At 40.8% G+C, this 22,002-nt stretch overlaps 1 long non-coding RNA gene across 1 annotated transcript; it reads left to right on the top strand.

The window, feature by feature from the left end:
* The first annotated feature begins 164 nt into the window (after positions 1-164).
* LOC120017962 lies at positions 165-21,069 on the top strand. The gene is made up of 3 exons (XR_005472164.1): positions 165-304; positions 13,460-13,610; positions 20,310-21,069. It is a non-coding gene; the product is annotated as an uncharacterized LOC120017962 (long non-coding RNA).
* The last annotated feature ends 933 nt before the right edge of the window (positions 21,070-22,002 follow it).

Raw genomic sequence — 22,002 nt, 5'->3', positions numbered from 1 at the left:
AAAATAGGGGAGGGTTGTCAAACCATTTTTTTTGCTTTGGGGAGGGTTGTGTGTTTTTTTGGGGGGGGCACAGGGGAGGGTAGTGCGTTTTTTCCCTGGTTTACATATGCTCTTCTGCTCGTATTTTCTCTATAAACAATGGCTTGACTTACTTTGATATTACCCTAATGAAGTTTAGACACGTTTGTGAACGTTTGTGGCTATTATTAAGCTTTAATTACTGTATGCCTGCCTATGATATAAAGGCATGATGTGAAGGCAGTACACACCGGCGCTCCAACTGACTCCGACAGTTGAACTTGAGGTGAGGAAGTCTGTTTTAGACCTACCAGAGTTACTCCTATAATCTAACAATATAATGCTTATCTTTATACAAAATATTCTGAGAGAAAATGTACAAATTAGCCTCCTTCGGTACGTCTATATCTATATAGCAGACGTAGTAGCCATCTGACATAAAGAAATGCATGTCAGTGCCGTAGCATGCCACCACATGTCTCTATTTCTCTGGGGTTAGGCCTATGCTTCTCTTCCTTTATATAGGCTATATACACAGTATATATTTATAAAAATATGAATATCATAGCCTATAGGCCTATGCATGCAATGCCCTGGTACATGTAGTGCTTAAATCTCTGACAGCTGAACCGTGAGGTGGACAATTATTATTTTAGGAAAGTAGACAAAAACAAATGAAAAACAGACTATAAAGTTATGCATATGCTACACATCGAAACACAAGGAATAGTGTTTTTGTAATTTGTTATTGCTGTTTTTAAGGACACGTTAATGTGGCTCATTTGGCCGACATCCCTCATTGTGTCTGTATCTATGTAATGGTATTTATGTAAAAACAGGGACCACAATGGAAATAAATTCCCGACTTTATTGTGCAATCCCGGTATCTTTTAAAAATATTTGTGTATATATGTATTTTTTGAACTGACAAATAAAATCAATCAATCCAAACTGTGCATCGGCCAAATGATGAATGGTAAGAGTTATCTGTTACAAAACATCAAAAAGTTGAATGACAATCGGAGATTGTCAAGCCAAGCCTTCTATACTGGGTAAGCCTACAAGGTAGGGAGGGATGTATTTTCTGTTTGTCCAGATTGACATAGTCTATTTATTGTGGTGTTGAAAACGCAAACCATGATATTGAAGTGCCCGAAGTCGGTATGGTTTGTTTATTGGTTGTGTGGTGCATTGGCACAGACACCTGTTGGTTGAAAATTAGTTGCATACTGTATATTTTATATAATTATAAATATGGCATCAAAATGTTGAAATGTTTTCCTAGCTGATCATTGTCTGCAGCCGGCTCTGATCGTAGTGTAATGAAACAGGTAGGGAGAGCTCCTCTGTGGTGGTCAGCGATCCCTCAACCTTCTGGCCCGTAACCCTGCGTAGCATCAACTGTGCCACAAAAGTGTGCTGAAGAGGCAAAGTTGATATCCACGTTTATAAACGCAGGGTCGTGACAGTTATTGTTATTTTTGGTCGTAAACATTATTTTGAGTTAATTCTGTGAGGGGGAGGGTGTTCAATATATTTTGCAGGGTCGTGAAAATAATTGTAATATTGGCGAGGGGGGCACATTTTTTTGTTGATGACACCTTGACTTGGACCAGCCCCTCCCCCCTAGTACATTTTGATCTGTCCCTTAGGCCATTTCTCCATACAGAATCTTTCCAGATCCTTGATATCCTTTGTCTGCCCTCTTCAATTCAAACTACAGGTTTTCAATGGGCATCAAGTCCGGAGACTGAGATGGCCATTGCATAAGGTTGATTTTGTGGTCAATTAACAATTTATTTGCAAATTTTAATGTTGCTTGGGGTTACTGTCTTGCTGGAAGATCCATGTTTCAGCCTCCTCGCAGAGGCAACCAGGTTTTTGCCTAAAATGTCCTGGTACTTGGTAAAGTTCATGATGCCGTTGAACAAGGGCCCCAGGACCAGTGGAAGCAAAATAGCCTCATAACATCAAAGATCCACCACCAGAGATCCCTCCCAATGTGTTCTCCAATCTCATAAAACCTTTCAGAACAAGGCTCAGTGCCTATATCCTCGCAAAGTGAGGTATTGAAAACTATTGAAAACAGCGTGCCAATAATTTTGAAACCTATCTTTTTCATTTTTATTAATATTACTTGCTCAACAAAATCTCTTTCTCTGAGCAATGGCATTAAGATAATCTAATTTATAAAAATGTTTAGCATACAATATAGCTCAGTATTTGTATTATTTATTTTATACAGTCTTTTTTGCTCATATTTATCAAGGGAGACAATAATTTTGCATCCCACTGTACATATTCGACATACTAATTATAAAAAATGGAACCCTTTCCTTTGACTCTCCTGAATAAGCTGAATAAATAAAGGTATGCTTTTGCATAATGAAAATATGACTCATCCTGTAGACCAGACTCATATTTATATAACAAGGACATTATGAATGAGAGGACTCATGTTTCAGAAGCTGCAGAACATGTGCACATCCAGGTACATTTTCAAGGTGCTGGAGTTATAGGTGAACTCATGAAAAATCTAAATGAAAATGCCGCACACTGCTGTTCATGCTCCCAGGCCCTTTTATTGATACAATGTTTCAACCCTTAGGTCTCCATCAGGCATCCATGACCTAAGGTCGAAACGTTGTATCAATAACATCCCCTTGTAGCAGGAACAACAGTGTGGCGCATTTTCCTTTTTATGTTTCAACACACGATCAGGCAGCAAGGCTCGGGTGTTAGGCAAACACACCATAAAACGTGCCATATTTCACCTGTTGGAACATGACAAGCCTTCATGACTGACATAAGTCAATAATGAGCATGGGCCTACTAATATAATATTGCAGGTAATATGATATGAGTATGATAACTATGAATATATACAATATCATACATATTCAACATGGAACCTTTTCTGTTGACTCTCCTGAATCCCTTGAATCAGTTGAGTCCTAGAGGAACAGGGGGAGGGGGTGTGGCTACATGGTGTACAAGATGATTCATTCCTAGCTTGAAGCCCATTACTTGTAACTATTAGTATGATCTAACAGTGGTTCCCAAAAATGTTATTGTCCCATACCCCTTCAAACATTCAACCTCCAGCTGCGTACCCCCTCTAGCACCAGGGTCAGCGCACTCTCAAATGTTTTTTTGTTGTTTTTTTGTAAGCCTGACACGTACACACTATACAATACATTTATTAAACATAAGAATGAGTGTGAGTTTTTGTCACAACCCGGCTCGTGGGAAGTGACAAAAAGCTCTTATAGGACCAGGGCACACATAATAATATAATAATAATCAATAATTTTGCTATTTATTTAACCATCTTACACTCATCCCCAAAGCCAACACTTTCTTTGGTCGCCTTTCCTTCCAGTTCTCTGCTGCCAATGACTGGAACGAATTGCAAAAATCAGAACAGCTTACCGATCACTGTACCTGTACACAGCCAATCTGTAAATAGCACACCCAACTACCTCATCCCCATATTGTTATTTATCTTCTTGCTCTTTTGCACTCCAGTATTTCTACTTGCACATCATCATCTGCACATCTATCACTCCAGTGTTAATGCTAAATTGTAATTATTTCACCTCTATGGCCTATTTATTGCCTTACCTCCCTACTCTTCTACATTTGCACACACTGTACATAGATTTTTCTATTCTGTTATTGACTGTACATTTGTTTATTTGTAACTGTGTTGTTGTTGTTGTTTTTGTCATACTGCTTTGCTTTATCTTGGCCAGGTCGCAGTTGTAAATGAGAACTATATATAAAACCTTATTTGTTCATTGAAAATTGTGAATAACTCACCACAGGTTAATGAGAAGGGTGTGCTTGAAAGGATAAACATAACTCTGCAATGTTGGGTTATATTGGAGAGAGTCTCAGTCTTAAATCATTTTCCACACACAGTCTGTGCCTGTATTTAGTTTTCATGCTAGTGAGGGCTGAGAATCCACTCTCACATAGGTATGTGGTTGCAAAGGGCATCAGTGTCTTAACAGCGTGATTTGCCAAGGCATGATACTCTGAGCGCAGCCCAATCCAGAAATCTGACAGTGGCATCTGATTAAATTACATTTTCACAGAACCGCTTGTTGCAATTTCGATGAGGCTCTCTTGTTCAGATTTCGGTAAGTGGACTGGAGGCAGGGCATGAAAGGGATAACGAATCCAGTTGTATGTGTCATCCGTTTCGGGAAAGTACCTGCGTAATTGCGCAGCCAACTCACTCAGGTGCTTCACTATATTACATTTGACATTGTGGGTAAGCTTGGGTTCATTTGCACACAAAAAATCATACAATGATGGAAAGACCTGTGTGTTGTCCTTGTTAATGCAGACAGAGAAGAGCTCCAACTTCTTAAACATAGCCTCAATTTTGTCCCGCAAATTGAATGTAGTTGCGGAGAGTCCCTGTAATCCTAGATTCAGATCATTCAGGCGAGAAAAAGCATCACCCAGGTAGGCCAGTCATGTGAGAAGCGGTCAGACAAGTGAAAATTATGGTCAGTAAAGAAAACTTTAAGCTCGTCTCTCAATTTAAAAACATGTGTCAATAGTTTACCCCTTGATAACCATTGCATGTTGTAAAAGTGTTAAATGGTCGCTGCCCATATCATTGCATAGTGCAGAAAATACAGAACAGTTCAGGGGCCTTGCTTTAACAAAGTTAACCATTTTCACTGTATTGTCCAGAACGTATTTCAAGCTGTCAGGCATTCCCTTGGCAGCAAGAGCCTCTCGGTGGATGCTGCAGTGTACCCAAGTGGTATCTGGCGCAACTGCTTGCACGCGCGTTACCACTCCACTATGTCTCCCTGTCATGGCTTTTGCGCCATCAGTACAGATACCAACATGAGCAGCAGCTACGTTTGGCTACATACGGACCGTTAGTGGAATTCCCGCGAGAGAGTAATGGTTAATGTGATTGGATATGAATTATTTGTCTAGGCTTCCTGTATTTGACATTGTGTTGTTATAGCACTGGTTTATATCGGCGGTTTAATTTACATTTTGGCAGTGAAACGAGGCTTCGCAGGTGAGAAAAAAACCTCACCCAAATGTATAGCCCCGTTGGAAAATATAAATGGACTGTTTGAAAATGTGAAGAAAAAAATAAGTATATATAAAAAAAATGTATTCACATTTTTATTTGGCCTACCCCCGACGGCATTGCGCGTACCCCAGTTTCGGAATACCTGATCTAAGTATGATCTAGTATGAGGATATTATGAGTATATATTCCATATTGTCATTATTCGAAATGGAAACTTTTCAATTGACTCTTCTGAATCCCCTTTTTGCACGAGTAGAGCACCACCAGTCATACATGGAGTTTCCCACCTGGTTGAACTTTGACTAAGTATTTTCAAATTCCAATTAATTGGAAGGATCAAGAACACCATATTTTAAGCTTCCTGTTAATCCCTTGAAGCAACATAGTGTTAGAGGTAGCCTATTGCTGCCATAATGTTAGTCAAGCTGTAACGTTAGCCTCATGTCATGTTTATAGAATAATGATTACATAATAACTATGAATAGAATCTCACATATTCAAAAATATATATATTCGACTCTCATGAATCACTTGAATAACTTGAATCCTCAATAGCCTATTTGCTGTAATAACATTGGTCATCCTATAGCCTAGACTCATGTTTATATAATAGGGACATTATGAATGAAATGACTCAAATGTCAACACATGTTCAGGATCAAGCAAACACACCATAATAACGCCCATATTTTACCTGTTGAAACATGGCCTCAATACTCCAATGAGTCAACCAACCATATACAGCTTAGACTGCAGTGCACTACAGATAAAGATCTTATTTCATTGCTTGAAAATAACAGAAATAAAAGTATATGGATGCATAATATATATTTTCCTTTTTGCACGAGTAGAGCACCACCAGTCATACATGGAGTTTCCCACCTGGTTGAACTTTGACCAAGTATTTTCAAATTCCAATTAATTGGAAGGATCAAGAACACCATATTTTAAGCTTCCTGTTAAAGCCTTTAAGACTGTCATTGCAATGCTAGAAAACTTGCTTTCTTGGTCCATTTGGATGGAAATCCTGTATTTGTTGCTTTAACAGTACCCAATCTGACACTTAACACACAATTAAGGGCTGCTGGAGCAAAGAGCCTTGCTCTAGTGCACAACGGTGCTTGGTAGCATACGGGATGTTGAAGCCGGTAAACCATGAGGCTACCTCCGCCAATCAGGTTGGTTGACTCATGGTATGACTCAATCAACTTTATACAGTTTACTTGGTACAGCTACACTGTAGATAAATATCTCATATCACTACTGAAGAGTTGTAAATACATAGTATATGGTTCTGTATTGCACAGAGCACAACCGTCATACATGGATTTTCCCTGCTGGTTGAACTTTAACCAAATATTTTGCCAAAATGGGATCCTTAAAATGATCAAACCCACAATTATAATCATGTGCCATATTTTACCCGTTGGAACATGACAAGTGTTCAAAACTGCCATGAGCCATCCAATCTTACAACTCTTCGTAGGCAGAAGCATGCATTCTCTAATTTCGTTAAGTAAACATAACTTTTGACTGGTCAGTTCGAACTGTCAGAATAAGGCCTTCAAGATAGGCTTGAATATCCTATAAAGTACAGTATACAGAATGTTTGGATAATAAACTCTCTATTGCTCAAGTGGGATTGACACAGAACACCACACATCATATATTGTCTGCAGGTATCCTCGAGGTTAGAGCATTGAGCCAGTAACCAAAAGGTTGCTCGTTTGAATCCCAGAGCAAAGCACTTAACTCTGGCTGTAACCCCACCTGCAGGTGTCTCAGGGGGTGTTGGGATATGTAAAAAATGTGAGTAATTGCAAAAATATAAGCACACCCCAAATTATATGTTGTACATACAATTTACACTCTTGGTTTGATTTTAACCTGATATTTTCTGATTGGTTTTTAACCACGTTCACTTGCTCAATCACTGGATCCGTTAACAGGTGTAGTGTACAATAGATAAGGTATAAACTATATGAATTCAATCACTTTCTGAATGCACCTCTTTTGATTTGAACAAAATCTTCCTTACATGTTTGCCCAGTGGTCAGAAAGTGACTTTTTGAATCTGAATGCCAAAACATCCAGAAGATAGAGGTGCTCAAAGTTGCCCCATTTTGCATACCCCACCAAGCAATGAGACTGTTGGGTTTGATATAATTTGGTTGGGTTTGATATCATTTGGTTGGGTTTGATATCATTCGGTTGGGTTTGATATAATTTGGTTGGGTTTGATATCATTCGGTTGGGTTTGATATCATTTGGTTGGGTTTGATATCATTCGGTTGGGTTTGATATCATTTGGTTGGGTTTGATATCATTCGGTTGGGTTTGATATCATTCGGTTGGGTTTGATATCATTTGGATGGGTTTGATATCATTTGAAAGCTTTACCGAATGCCAACTTGAATGGGAATTCATATTCTATTATCTATACTCCTAGGATTTCAATAGGTTTCCTATGAAAGATTGACAGTTTAATTTAAAACATTGGATATTCCCACTCGAGTCAACATTCTCTGATATGTGTATCTTTGTAACCTATGACAGGGCAGGCAAACCGGCGACCCAGGGAGCTCCAATGTGCACGCCTTGTCTTATCATATGAATGATAATGGCAAGGAGAAGTAATCAACATTTTAAAATGAATAGATTTGGTAGATAGTTTTTCATTATTTTGACCTCCCCATGTTATAATTTAAAGAGAAAGTGTAAACTCTAACATAGCCTATTAGCTAGAAAGGTAACTCCAAAACATTTTCACTAATGCCATGTTCACATACTAGACGTGTAGTTATACACATGCATATAACCAGTTAGCAAGGCATAAGAGCTGCTGTTAAACTGTTTAAAGGCCAAGATGTGTTTTTCCTGTGTTTTATACAGCATATATTTCCACACTATGAGGTTGGAATAATATTGTGAAATTGTGAAAATGATGATAATGGCCTTTTAGTGTTGAGCTGTTTGAAAAGACCACCTGATATGTCAGCCTGTTTTGGTGGCATGGAGTTTTGGCCTTCCATGTGTCGTCACCATGCAGTACATTAATTAATAGACCAGTACGAAAGAGAGTTCCAAACCTCTCTGCCATTAACAGCTAATTTTCCGTTTCCCCCTCTCCACTCAGATCACTCCCAGACAGTCCTAGCAAAATTCTTCCTTGAAAAATTGCTCTTTGCTAAGAAGCTATTTTTGTAACTTTTTGACCATTTTAATTGAATACTCAGATACTCCAGTGAGTGTAATTTCCTCAATATTAGAAATTTGCTCACTAGAAAAACATATATTATCATATTTTCAACAGTAGGTACTGTTTGTTATTCAAATTTAATTTATTCTGTTGGTGCTAGCAATATTCATAAAAATACCTTATAAACATTTTTGCAGACCCCCTGTTGAATACCCCTGACCTAAAAGGCTAAACTGATTCTAGATCAGCACTCCTACCCTAGCACGCTTTATGATTACAAGTTCCGATGTGATGTTGACTGATATATCAGAGAACATTCTAGAACTGTTTGATGCTAATCTAGATAAGCAAAAAAACAGGTAACTCCCCCTGTAAGACATGCCATAAAGTGGCACTGACTAGCACACGCAATAAAGATAAACAAAACATGCCAACTCATCTTGACCTGCTGGAATGCATTTATCTCTTTCTCAACTACATTTGACTATGTGGTCATCTGTCTAGCCAACCTGGCACTATTGTACTAGCCTGGTCCCATATCAGTTTGTGCTGTCTTGTCAACTCAAATGCTGGTTTGCCAACTAATATGGTCATTGTCACAAGACAGCACAAACAGATCTGGGACCTGGCTTCTTATATCCTGGCTTAGTGGCCAGTCTGTGACTAGGTCTGCTGGGCAGCAGGTCTGGTGGTCTAGGTCTGTTGTGACATCATCCCTCTGACCTCTTGTGTGGGGAAAATAACACTCCGTTGTTAGGCAGGCCAAGGGACAATTGTTGCAACACATTACAACACATAGAGTGTAACCTCTCTGGCTCAAACAGTTTTTTCCCCTGCTGTATATTTGAAATGTGCAATAAGTGCAATAAGTCAGTCAACTAGACTGTCAGTGAACTACAGTGAACCAGTACCTTAAAACCAGGGCTCAAACTGAGGCGGTATACCATACCCCTTGTTAAAAAAAGTGCAAAAAGCCTACCCTTTTTTAGTTTAAGATTTTGAATGGGAAAACAAGCTGTAAGTTTTACGAGAAAAGTGGGGTTCTGATGCACATGGGCCATCATTGTAAATAATAATTTGTTCTTAACTGACTTGCCTAGTTAAATAAAGGTTACATTTAAACAATTAAATGTAAAAATATCTGGTTTGTCTCTATGATGGCATTCTGAGGCTGAGCTACGACCTTCTAAAGTCGAGGAGTCAAAGCTGTTCTTGTCTAATGATGTTCTGTATTATGTCATTCTGTATTATGTGTCATGTTTTTTTGTGGACCCCAGGAAGAGTAGCTGCTGCTTTTGCAACAACGAATGGGGATCCTAATCAAATGTCCAATACCAAATACCAAAGCAAAGCAAAAATGGACTTTGCTTGGTCATATGTGACTCTGTCGCTATCAATTGAGCTAATCACTTTTTGAAAAATATGTTTAACTAAATTGATACTTCAATTTTTATGTGAATTATAATATTATAACATATTTGTTAGCTAAATTACACTTGTGAAAATAGTCTAGACTTTTTCTCCCCTATCCTTATTAATATTTACTAGGGCCTCTAAATTAATCATTAATTATAATTGTTTTAATTAAAACTTATTTGGTCTTTCACAATAGCTAGTGTCAGTGGAGCAAGGTGCACCTACTTATTTGAAGTCTGAAATACTTAGTTGTGTCTTTGAAAATACATCTAATGAAGTCAGCTTTTGTGTACGCATTTTCAACTAAGCTATGTCCTGGACAGTGTTGACTGTAAGTCATAAACATTTTGAAAAGGCTGTCTTGAAATGCCCTTTGCCTCAAATATCTTGTTTTGTCCTTTTAGTACTTCAAACCAACTCGTCAAGTTTTGAATTTGGATTCAACCTTTGAAGCATCCTGAATACACCTGACTTGTGATTCTATTTGATTTAAATTCCACTTTAGTCATAAACCCAAGCCTCCCAGGAATCCACATAATTAACCAATTAACAGCTGCTTTTACCAAAAAAGTATCTATATGCATATGCCATATTCTATATTCTATAAATGGAGTATAAAGGGTGAGCTAACCATTCCCACTGTAGGGAGAATTGCCAAATGTGTCATAACACACTATGTATGTTTATACACCATTGATAGAGTATGAGAATGCTTTGAGATGATTTGTGACACATGCTAAACCTGCTAAACTGTATAAGTTGTACTTCATTTAAAATGGGACTGACAATTACTCACTTCCTACATTGACCCCAACCTTGCCAAATTATTAGGTACATCACCCGTTCATGAAAACTGATCGCTCCTACAGACAGTGAGTCACGTGGCCATGGCTTGCTATATAAAGCAGGCTGACAGGCGTCGAGACATTCAGTTACTGTTCGACTGAACGTTAGAATGGGCTAAAGGAGTGACCTAAGCGGCTTTGAGAGTGGTATGATCGTCGGTGCCAGGCGTGCCGGATCCAGTATCTCAGAAATGTCTGATCTCCCGGGCTTTTCACTCACAACAGTGTTTCGGGTTTACCGAGAATGGTGAGAGAAACAAAAAAATCCAGTTATCGGCAGTCCTGTGGGTGAAAACAACTTGTTGATAAGAGAGTTCGAAAGAGACAAACAGACAAATAATGGCGCAGTACAACAGTGGTGTGCAGAACAGCATCTTGGAATGCACAACTTGTTGATCCTTGTCATGATGGATGGGCTATTGCAGCAGAAGACCACACCAGGTTCCACTTTTATCTGCCATAAACAAGAAAATACGGCTCCAGTGGGCACGCGATCACCAACACTGGACAACTGAGGAGAGGAAAAACATTGCCTGGTCCGACGAATCCCAGTTCCTGTTGCGTCATGCTGATGGCAGTCGGGATTTGGCGTAAGCAGCCGTCCTTGTGACCCATCCTTCCTGGTGTCAACAGTACAGGCTGGTGGCGGTATTGCACTGGTGAGGGGAATGTTTTCCTGTACACGTTAGGTCCCTTCGTGCCAATTGAGCAACGATTGAATGCCACACCGTATCTGAACATTGTTGCTGACCAAACCCAATAGAGCATATTTGGGATGAGATGGAATGGTCTGTTCGCAGCATGAATGTACCACCGTCCAATCTGCAGCAACTGCGTGATGCCATTGCGTCAGTATAGACCAACCTCCCTGTGCAACGTTTCTGACACCTTGTAGAATCCATTCCCCGAATAATTCAGACTGTTCTGGAGGCAAAGGGGGGTCCAACCAGGTACTAGATGGGTGAACCTAATTAACTGGCCACCGAGTATGTCCATAATGTCTTTTGTTATTCGTTTTTTTAAATATATAAACCATGGGTTTTTAGAAGGGAGAACTGATCAAATACTGTGATTCAATTTAAGGGTTCCTCCTGTCTTTTATGTCAGCAATAATGTAAAACAGGTAACTCAAGGCTACGCATTGGAAGTTTATAGTTGACTCCGTAGCACCACCTAGTGTACATATATGGAGTTTAAGCCTATGCAGTTCAGGCATGCAACATGACATAACAGATGGAGTACAGCATGTGCCTCATTCAAACACAGAAGAGGGGAAGATAGCAGAGAATCTACTCCAGCATTTTGTGAGCAAGCGACCCCAAACACACGCTGCTCTCCACCCATTTCCTACTCTGATCCATTTATGGATCAGTGAATCAAAACATTAGATAGCAGATAATCTACTCCAGCATTTTGTGAGCAAGCGACCCCAAACACACGCTGCTCTCCACCCATTTCCTACTTTGATCCATTTATGGATCAGTGAATCAAAACATTAGATAGCAGATAATCTACTCCAGCAATTTGTGAGCAAGCGACCCCAAACACACGCTGCTCTCCACCCATTTCCTACTTTGATCCATTTATTATCTGCTATCTAATGTTTTGATTCACTGCTGCTGTCGGATATAGAGACACAACCCCTCACAATGCAGTATCTGTAGTATATGCCTCTGAATAACGTACAACATTGATTTAATATTCTACATGACATTGAAAAGCTCTCAGAATTTGTATTTTTAAGTAATGATCACTTTCCTTTTTGAAAGGATTTTGGAATTGAATTTCCACTGAATCGACTATTTTATCTCTGTAGTCAACACACAATCCAGAGGACAATATTCACAATGTATAAGAATGAGAAAAACTAGAAAAGGTTCAGCTGTAGTGTAAGTTGTAGTGGTAGTGATAGTAATGAACTATCTCTTAAAGACCAGCCACAGTTTGCAGTGTGGTGCACAGTTACAGTCAGACTGAACGCCTCCCCTGTCAGCTTCCTCTATGGGTCAGGACTGCAGCACAGCTCCCTGAAGTTCCTCATGGGCTCTCCTTCGGGTTTACAGGAGATATAGAGCAGCCTGCGGGTAGATGAGGGATTTCTTAGAGCCCGGATCACACGATAATGAGGCCCGGCCCGGGCAGGGTTCACCACAGCTGTGAGTGAGCAAATGTCTGAGGAATAGCCCGGGACCTCCATGATCAATTGATTTGGAAATGTCAGTCCTTGTTCCACAATAACCTACATTGCTAAACTATCCCCATGTAGTTACGAAGCAGTTACTATGTCACTACATGATAAAACAATGTTGTTCTACAGTTATTAGTGAAGGGCAACTTAAAGGGATAGTGTACCCAAATTACTAAATTATATATTGTTTTCTTACCCTGTTAGCAGTCCATGGACAAGCTATGACAGGGATCCATGCTTTGGTTTTGTTTACCTGGCTACTGTTTCCAAATGCTAATTTCCAATCCAATGGAAGTCAATCATACTGATATTAGCATTTTTCGGCCTTCATGTCCAAATCATCCTAAAGGGTGTAAAATGGATTGTGTAGGTCTGTGAAGTTACTTATAGATGATTTGGACATGAAGAGTGATAAATGTGAATATCGGTACCATTGACCTGCATTGGATTTGTGCCACAAAGCTAAAAAGTTTGCATTTGGAAACAGTGGCCAAGTAAACAAAACCAAAGCATGGATTGCTGTCATACCCTCACAGCATTGCTTTCAGGATAAAGAAATCAACATATAATTTTGTCATTTGGGTGAACTATCCCTTTAAGGTAATAAGTTACCGAATAAAACTATACCATCCTCTTACTGTAGCCTTTTTTACACTGTGAATGTTAATATATTGTGTACTGTATTGCATTCTATTCATCACTTCCTGTTGTATGTGTGGCAGGACATGTAGCAGCTTGTAGGGGGATTCCTCGTGGCTGCAGCGACTCGTGGAACTCTCCTGGAAGTACAGGGAGTCTAGCTGGCAGATAGCACCAGGCACCTTGGTGAAGTACTCCACCAGGAAGGACTTATGGACCTCTATCTCCTCCGGGGTGAGCCTCTGTGGGTGTGGTGTGGCTTGCTGCGTTGGTCCTCACTGTCACCTGTGAGCGTGTAATGTATAGGGTACATTTGAATAAATATGTACTGTGTGTCCAAGACGATTGAACGCCCGGGGACAATAAAGTTTAGGCCTATCTTATCCCAGCCTTTCTCATCCCAGTTCTTTGGGCCCAACAGTCGCTCCATATATTTGAAGTATTCCAACACAAACACACCTGAAATGAGTTAACTAATCTGAAAGCCAATAGGCTTGTTCGACATTGCAGCCGTCACTGCAGGCAACTGCCGACTGACTGATTTACAAATCACCTTGCATCATAAATAAACTACTCGTTATTATTTCTAGATCAGTCAGTCACAATTTACCCACAATGCATCATGGATTTGACGCTCTTGACACTGTTGCCCCTAGTTACCGCAGCCACAAAGTCATAAACCATGCCTATTTCTACAATTTCTCTTATTAAAATATGATTATTTAAAATCTAACCCTAACCACACTACTTACCTTATTCCTAGTCTAACCATAACTTAAGACCAAAAATAACATTTTTGTTTTAATGAATTTTACAATATAGCCAATTTTGACTTTGTGGCTGTGCAATCTAGTGGAAACTCTTGAACACAGTTGAGATCCTGCCGTTACAGACGTATGCCAGATCTTACAAAGCCTGGATAGGTATTTAACATATCATCTAACCACATCATATGACATAGCTATCTGATGTCCAACTGCACAGTTGATGACATGGTGTGCAACCATTGGTTGATGCTGATCAATAAATAATATCAACAAACTGATCAACAAATAATATTGAGTTGTTATTTATGATGCAAGGTACTTTGTAGATCAGTCAGTCGAACACGGTTATCACAGCTTTGATGCTCTTGAACACGGCGGTTGCATTGCATCAACCAATGGTTGTGTGCCACGTCATTGACTGCACAGTCGCGCATCAGATTGCTATATTATATGATGTAGTTAGCTGATATGTTAAACACCTATCCAAGCGTTGTGAGATCTGATCAGGCAGGAATGCCACCAGTGTTGATTTGAATCAGTTGTGCTGGTGTTAGGGTACATCAAATATATGGAATGACTGGTGGGCCCTGTGAACTGGGTTGAGAAAGGCTGTCCTATCCTATCCTACCTCCCTCCAGTGGCTCCGTTGTGGAACAGCAGACAGGCCTCCAGGGGTGAGGTGAAAGAAGTCCTGGCAGCACCTGGCCACAAGCTTGTGTCTCTCTGGCATGTTGAGGAGGTGGTCCCCATTCACATACAATGTTGCCCGCCTTGCCCATGCCCATGTAGAATCCCACCATCTTAGGGTTGCCATCCATCCCACGGTTGACTGAGAACGTAGACTTGTTGCAGTACTCATCCCTGACAGGTGATGATAAGATAGGCATCAGAGGGAATCTGGTACTCCTGGGTGGAGATGGTGTCAAGGCCTTATGTTGGTTCGACTTTCTGCATAAGAGGATGCTGAAAAGACACTCATGGGGGTGCCCACAGAAAGTTGCACAGTAACAACAACTGGTACCTAAAAGACACCCACCATGAGCACCCACTAAATTTGCCCACTAAGAGGCAAACAAGAAAAACTCACACCAAACTTAAAGACAGGAAGCAAACCAAAAATAAGGTGTAAAACGAAAACAGGGAAGATCAGACAAATTAACACAAATAGGGCGCGACAACTTAAGGTGTTGACCCTCCACATCTCTCAAGACCACTGGGCCAACACAGATGAAACCAAGCATTTCGCTACACTCGCATTAACATCTGCTAACCATGTGTATGTGACAAATAAAATTTGATTTGATTTGATTTCAACTAACGAAATGGACAAACCAGCACAGGTTGAACACATACTGATCAACGAGGTGACGCCAATCAAATCAAATTGTATTTGTCACATGCGCCGAATACAACCTTACAGTGAAATGCTTACTTACAAGCCCTTAACCAACACTGCAGTTTTAAGAAAAATACCCCCCCCCCTCAAAAAAAAAGAAATAAAAGTAACCAATAATTAAAGAGCAGCAGTAAAATAACAATAGCGAGGCTATATAGAGGAGGTACCGGTACAGAGTCAATGTGTGGGGGCACCGGTTAGTTGAGGTAATTGAGGTAATATGTACATGTAGGTAGAGTTATTAAAGTGACTATGCATAGATAAAAACAGAGAGTAGCAGCAGCGTAAAAGAGGGTGGGGGGGGGGCAATGCGTATAGTCTGGGTAGCCATTTGATTACATGTTCAGGAGTCTTATGGCTTGGGGTAGAAGCTGTTTAGAAGCCTGTTGGACCTAGACTTGGTGCTCCGGTACCGCTTGCCATGCGGCAGCAGAGAGAACAGTCTATGACTAGGCTGGCTGGAGTCTTTGACAATTTTTAGGGCCTTCCTCTGACACCGCCTGGTATAGAGGTCCTGGATGGCAGGAAGCTTGACCCCAATGATGTACTGGGCCGTACGTACTACCCTCTGTAGTGCCTTGCGGTCAGGGGCCGAACAGTTGCCATACCAGGCAGTTATGCAACCCGTCAGGATGCTCTCGATGGTGCAGCTGTAGAACCTTTTGAGGATCTGAGGACTCATGCCAAATCTTTTCAGTCTCCTGAGGGGGAATAGGTTTTGTCGTGCTCTCTTCTGTCTTGATGTGCTTAGACCATGTTAGTTTGTTGGTGATGTTAGTTTGTTGGTGATGTGATGTCTGGCCGTGCAGTCATGAGTGAACAGGGAGTACAGGAGGATACTGAGCACGCACCCCTGAGGGGCCCCCGTGTTGAGGATCAGTGTGGTTGATTTGTTGTTACCTACCCTTACCACCTGGGGGTGGCCCGTCAGGAAGTCTAGGATCCAGTTGCAGAGGGAGGTGTTTAGTCCCAGGGTCCTTAGCTTAGTGATGAGCTTTAAGGGCACTATGGTGTTGAACGCTGAGCTGTAGTCAATGAATAGCGTTCTCACAAAGGTGTTCCTTTTGTCCAGGTGTGAAAGGACAGTGTGGAGTGCAATAGATATTGCATCATCTGTGGATCTGTTGGGGCGGTATTCAAATTGGAGTGGGTCTAGTGTTTCTGGGATAATGATGTTGATGTGACCATTCTTTTAAGGCACCTCATGGCTACAGACGTGAGTGCTACAGGTCGGTAGTCATTTAGGCAGGTTACCTTAGTTTTCTTGGGCACAGGGACTATGGTGGTCTGCTTGAAACATCCTGTATTTCAGACTCAGACAGGGAGAGGTTTGAAATGTCAGTGAAGACACTTGCCAGTTGGTCAGCACATGCTCGGAGTACATGTCCTGGTAATCCATCTGGCCCTGCGGCTTTGTGAATTTTACTCACATCGGTTGCGTAGAGCGTGATCACACAGTTGTCCGGAACAGCTGATGCTCTCATGCATGTTTCAGTGTTACTTGTCTCGAAGCAAGCATAGAAGTAATTTTGTTCATCTGGTAGGCTTGTGTCACTGGGCAGCTCTCGGCTGTGCTTCCCTTTGTAGTCTGTAATAGTTTGTGTAACAGTTTAACTTTATGGCGTCCCCTCGCCCAAACCCGGGCGCGAACCAGGGACCCTCTGCACACATCAACAACGGTCGCCCACGAAGCATCGTTACCCATCGCTCCACAAAGGCCACGGCGCTTGCAGAGCAAGGGGAACCACTACTTCAAGTCTCAGAGCAAGTGACGTCACCGACTGAAAGGCTGCTAGCGCGCACCACCGCTACCTAGCTAAAACCTGTAACATCTATAAGAGGAACAGAAGCTCAAGCAGTAGAACATTTGAGTGGCCAGTACTCAGCTCCCGTCAGCTCCTGCCCAAGTCAAGCACTGTTCATCTGAGGCTTCCGTTGATCAGTTAGCTTGAATGAAGCTCGGTAACTTGTTTAGGGTTAGGGTTAGCTAAAAGGGTTAAGGTTAGTGAAAGGGTGAGTTGAAAGGGTTATCGTTAGGGTAAGGGTTAGCTAACATGTTAAGCAGTTGCAAAGTAGCTAAAAAGTAGTAAGTAGTAGAAAAGTTGCTTATTAGCTAAAATGGTCCGTGATTAGATTTGAAATCACAACTTTGGTTACTAGACATTCATGTTATATGCATACCCATCCACCCCGACCAACCACACCACTTTCGTTTTTGCCTTAAGTAACCATCTGTCTTATGTAACCATACCAAATGTAACATATAATACTAACTTGAGTGTTGTGGATTTACATGTACTATGGACTTACATGTACTATGTTACGTCCAGTCTATGAGACCAGGCTACAATGGGACAACCCCTGATCCTGAATGTATCAGATTAGCCATTATATTGACCAGATACTCCACTTCATGGTGAAGGAAGTAGTAGTACGCTAGTCTAGTAGCCGCTCTAACAATGAAATAAAAAGTCTTAAAAAGTGGAAGACACTCAGGAGGAGGCAAAATCGGGTGGGACCATTTTAGCGAATGAGAGGGCAGATACGACAGCAAAGATGATGGATATACTGACAAGATACATGTCTCTCCGCCCTAACAATGGGAGTCGATCACAAAGCGGCTGGGCGGGTTGTCTAGCTCCCGCCTATCCTTTCTTTGGATTGGATGATACATCTCATTCTTGTAATCTTGTTTGAATATTCGATAAGGGTTGTTGACGTCAACCGCCTGTTTTCAATGGAGAGAGATGCTCTACTAGCCTCAATGCATGAATATGCATAGCCATCTCGAGACAACTCAAATATACAGTGTTTTTTCTCAAAGTTGCCGGGATGTCACGTGTCCTATCATTACACTCGTAACAACTTAAGCATTATGAAACTTATATTCGACCAAATAAACCTCATGTAGCAAATAAACCGTACATTTTTTGTTGACCCAATTCAACACTCTCTCATTGACCTCCATACAAAAACTCCTTGCTTGGTGACCAAGTCAACGAAAAAACGCCGCCTACTGGAGGGAGACAGATTTTCTGCAGAGTTGGCCTCTCTCTTCCACTCTGACGAGACACAACGGTTTCTACTACCACTACCTCAGGTTACCACAGCCACAAAGTCAAAATTGTCTATTTGATAAAAGTTCATGAAAACAAAAATGTGCTTTTCGGTCTTAATTTAAGGTTAGGGTTAGCATAAGATTAGCAGCTTGGTTAGGGTTACCACAAATCATTTTTTTAAGGTTTAAAATTATATTTTAAGAAGATCAGGTTTAGAAATAGGCACTCCAGAGTGGTGCAGCGGTCTAAGGCACTGCATCTCAATGCTTGAGGCATCACTACAGACACCCTGGTTCGAATCCAGGCTGTAATACAACCGGCCATGATTGGGAGTCCCATATGGCGGCGCACAATTGGCTCAGGGTTTGGCCGGTGTAGGCCATCATTGTAAATAAGAATTTGTTCTTAACTGACTTGCCTATTTATTTAAAAAATTGGAAACTGTGTTAATTAATGACGATCAGGCACAACGCCGATAAGTTCATGGCTAGAAGGGATCCATCTTTTGGTTAATTAACGTCAACATTTTTTTTGTGTGCATTTTAGCTAACCCAAACCCATTTCCTAACCTTAACCTAATTATCATAAACTGCTGCGTAAATTATACTAACCTGCTGCTACAAAAAGTAAATCTGACGTTAATTTGTCAAAAGCTGGATCCCTTCTAGCATGACCCTCCGATTTATAGTCCTACTTATATCAGTACACTCATAACAACCTTATCATTACGAAACTTCTATTAGGTCAAATAAGCCACAGATAACAAATAAGCCATTACATTTTTTGTTAACCAAATTTGACACTCGTTGACCTCCATACAAATACTCCCAGTAATCCCTTTCCCTTCTCCTCTTCTGGTGGTTTCAAGTCAGAGATTTCCGAGTCCCAGTTTCCAATTGTTTTAATTGCGACATTAATTTCTGCGGAGATCATATGTCGAGTTCAAAACAACAGGGAACTCTGACATTTAGACTTCAGTGCGTTCAAGACAAATGGGAACTCTGCTCAGACTGGGGGAGAGAGATAGGGCCGGCAATTGCATTGGGGAATGTTCCTCCGTGGCTATTTCCGAAACCAAGTGTAGATGTTGACATGACTGAGGGCAGGAGAGAACGGGGTGAGGACGTGAGATGGTGTGTGGAGATGGATAATCGGTTTTATTTGTTTTTAAGGATGTATACAGATGGTTCAAATGATACAGTCAGTGGAAGGGTGGGGGCAGGTGTGTATATCCCAGATTTCAACGTTAGAGTATGTAAGCGATTCATTTATTAAGTGTCAGTCAGTATATGCAGCTGAGTTGATGGCCATGATTATAGGTTTTAGATTGGTGGAGGAGGTGAAACCACTCAGAGTTGCGATTTGCTCTGATTCTGCTGCAGTGTTGAGTAGTGTGAAGACGGCCAGGTCTGAGCTATATGGATCATTCCAATCCTCTACGGTGCTAGAGGCGGCTCAAAAATGATGTAGAGAACGTGTGTTGCGGCCATGGGGTCTATATATAGGGGCGAACCCCAGCCGAGTATTTCACTGTAAGACTACACCTGTTTGTATTCGGTGCATGTGACAAATAACATTTTGATTTGAACTATGGTGGATGCCTCGCCAGGCCAATGCAGTGAAATAATTCTGAAGTTTAAGATTTTTGATAAAGTGCATAATTATATTTTTCAATATATTGGATACATTTTTGTCTGTTTTTGTCTTCCAGAGGAAGGCTTGCTGTACCTTGCTCATCATTTCGGAGACTCTGACTTGTACCGAAGGGCTCAGCGGATGGGAAGCCTACGACTGTCGGAGATTCAGATCACGATACAGGGATAAGAACCCACAGACATACAGAAGGGTACGTTGTAATGGTGGGCACCAATATCTAAAATTCCCACAGACATACACACATATAAATGAATGCTACACACAAATCACAACTGCTGCTGCCAGACTCCTATTATGATTGCCAAATACTGCACAATTTAAACACTTGCCCCCAAATCCCCCCTTCCCCAAAACACATGTAAATATTGGACTATAAATTGTACCTTACTGTATTATTCTTATGGTGAAATGTTTATTATATTCTACTGAGCCATTTACTTTATGTTCGTATTCTTATCTTTTATTATTTCTTATTGTTGTTGCATTGTCAAGAAGGAAGCTGCAAGTAAGCATTTCATTGGCTGGTGTATACCACGTGTATCCTGTACGACTAATAAAACTTGAAAATTATATCAGTATCGCCTGATACTGTTTTGACTTCAATATTGTTTGATTTGGGTTTGATATCGATATGAGCAAGACCTATTGTGATATTGGTTTATCCTTCCTGTTAACCTATGCTATTATGTAAAAAAAAGCATACATGACTGTTCCTGCATGCACAAAATCCTCTTGCAGATGTTCACATGCTCTCAACTTAATATACTTAACGTGAGCATTTTTCTCCAATTTAAAAAATCCTTGAACATGTGGTAGGTAGCCTAGTGGAGTGTTGGGCCAGTAACCGAAAGGTCGCTGGTTAGAATACCCAAGCTGACAAGGTGAAGTCTGTCTGTGCCCTTGAGCAAGGCTCCAGGGGCGCCATACTACCATGGCTGACTCTGTAAAACAACACATTTCACTGCATCTGTGACAATACATTTGTTTTTTTCAGGTTTAGGCAATTTAGTTCATTTGGCAATGTGAAACCAACCAGACCAAATGTAAATAAAATAGTACAGCTCAGAACTATGTGTGAAATGCCCTTACTTGCCTGCTGATAGATCATTGACAGTGGATGGGTTTCCCATTGCATTTAAGCTGGTTGACTAAAGTTAGGCTCCCAGAACATTCCCACCTGGCCAAATGGGCAATCAGCAACCAGTTCAAATTCACAGATCTGTGAAAGTGAAACACAAATGAACTTTTACACTGTTCCAATATTTTTTATTAACCAATGTGTTATTACATTTTTTTTAACTGAATGATGCCCATGATTAACATTTTTGATGTGTGCTTGCATGACCTGCTGCCCATCTGCTCTGATTTGAACCTCAATGGAAAAGGTTCTGTTGTTGGAGATCCATTTGATGTTTTGATTGCTCCATACTTATTTTCCCCCTCAGATTATTTGGTACTTGAATCGAATGTGAAGAAATCAATAGACAACGCTCTATTCAAGCCAACACACACAAATTGGAGCGTAAGATTGGAGCAGCAATTAGAGAGAAAATGCCTTGCAGACATATGGGCTGTGGGGGGACCCCTCTCTCTCTCTGCACACTCCTGCAGACAGACTTAACTTCCTGTAGAACTGTGAAACAAACTGACAAGGTGATGGCTGGTTTAAATACAAAACACTAGTGTTTATCTCTTTTTTTAAGCCTTGAAATGTATTTTTGAATGAGATACTGCTACAGCTGCTATAA

This window comes from Salvelinus namaycush, chromosome 22 (assembly GCF_016432855.1).
Source record: "Salvelinus namaycush isolate Seneca chromosome 22, SaNama_1.0, whole genome shotgun sequence".
NCBI lineage: Eukaryota > Metazoa > Chordata > Actinopteri > Salmoniformes > Salmonidae > Salvelinus > Salvelinus namaycush.
This window is presented reverse-complemented; position numbering and strand designations above follow the sequence as displayed.